A 1,750-nucleotide genomic window follows, 5' to 3' on the forward strand; every position below is an offset into this window, starting at 1 on the left:
CAGGCCGGGGCTGCGGGAGCAGCATTCTTGAGCTACCCTGGAATGGGTGGAGGGACCCGCTCCACTATCTTGGAGATAAACGATGCCTGGGCAAGGCCTGAGTTATTAAAATGTAGACAGACCCCAAACCTGCTCGCCTTTCTTCCAGAAAGTGGCCTTCGTCCACATCCCAAATCCTGAAACTCCTGAAGGGAAGGGCTGAGGCTGCAAAGAACCCAGGTCTCCTCTCGGCTGGGTACATAACCGGTCGTGTCTGCTCGGAAGAGGGCTCAGCAGAGCTCTCAGCCCTGGCCTCCTGAGAGAAGGCCAGCGGGGGAAACGGCCGAGAGCTGCGAGTCCAAATGAGAAGACAGAGAGAGAGGCAGCAACAGAGAGAGGGGGGCAGTGAGAGACGGTCAGAGAAGCCAACAGAGAGAGACCGGGGCAGCCTGGAGGAGCCTGGGAAGAAGGCTCGTGCTGGTGGCACAGCAAGATGCTGGAGATGGAGGCCACTCCCGCTGTGCTTGGCAGCCTTGGGACCACAAGGGCACTACAGGCTGGTGTGTGACTGCCACTTCTGGCATATTTCAAAACAGCCAACACAAACACCTCTTATTCCTCTTCTTTACCACAGCAGAGGGTCTGGAGACAGACATGGCTGAGTCGAGGGTTACCCAAACTTCGGGCCGTGCGGTCCACCCTCACGGGTTTTGCCATGTCAGCACATCTGCCTTAAGAGATATAGATGGATGTGGTTCCCTAGTGTAGCAGTTAGCACGTCTGCTTTACACGCAGAAGGTCCTGGGTTCGCGCCTAGTGGAGCCACAGTCCATGGTCTGTGGCCACGCCACCCTGAACAAGCCCGATGTCTGATCTCGGAAGCTAAGCAGGGTCGGGCCTGGTTAGTACTTGGATGGGAGACCACCTAGGAAGACCAGGTGCTGTAGGCATAAATAATAATAAATAATAATAATAATAATAAAAAGAGAAGTAGAGCATGGTGGTCAAGAGTGTGGGCTCTGGAGCTGGGCAGCTGGGGTTCAAATCCCCACTCTGCCACTTACTGGCTATGTGACCTTGGGCAGGTGGGTTAACCTCTCTGTGCCTTTGTTTCCTTATCTAAAAAGAAGAATAATAAGATACATCGTGGGGTAGTCTTGAGAATTATCTGAGTTAGTACATGTAAAGCATTGGGGAGCTCCGCTGGCGTGCTGCCTGCCAAGTTGTACTGAGAACTGCGATTTTCCTGCCAAACACACAGAACTCAAGTCGAAAAGTGAAGATGTGCCAGACGAACCCAAACCGAGGGACATTCTGCAACATAACCGGCCTGCACTCTGTAAAAGTGTCAAGGGTGGAGCGTCACCAAGCAAATGAGCCACCATCCGCTCTGAGACATGGCGACTCAGTGCAACGTGGGATCCTGAACGGGAACCTTTTTCTGTAAAAGGATCCTAGGGACAACAGGTAAGACCTGAACATAGTCTTTGGAACAGATGACAGTGATGTGTCGGTGTCAGCTTCTGATCTGCCAGCTTTTTTTATAACTCTAGGGGATCGTCCTGGGTGCAGGACCCTTACACTCAAGTATTTACAGTGATGGGATCTCTGGTCGGTGACTTATACTCACCAGGCTCAGTTGCTCTACACTGACAGCTGTTCTGTAAGTTTGAGATTATCTCTATTTGTTTAATATGTGACAAAATTTTAAATAATAAATTTGTGTCTGAAACAAACAATTACAATAAACCCTCAGGAGAGATGAGCAAAT

At 50.9% G+C, this 1,750-nt stretch overlaps 1 pseudogene; it reads left to right on the top strand.

Moving 5' to 3' along the window:
- The first annotated feature begins 813 nt into the window (after positions 1–813).
- LOC111735523 lies at positions 814–929 on the top strand (annotated as a pseudogene).
- Positions 930–1,750: the final 821 nt, after the last annotated feature.

This window comes from Pteropus vampyrus, unplaced genomic scaffold (assembly GCF_000151845.1).
Source record: "Pteropus vampyrus isolate Shadow unplaced genomic scaffold, Pvam_2.0 Scaffold1000002778, whole genome shotgun sequence".
NCBI classification, from domain to species: Eukaryota; Metazoa; Chordata; class Mammalia; order Chiroptera; family Pteropodidae; genus Pteropus; species Pteropus vampyrus.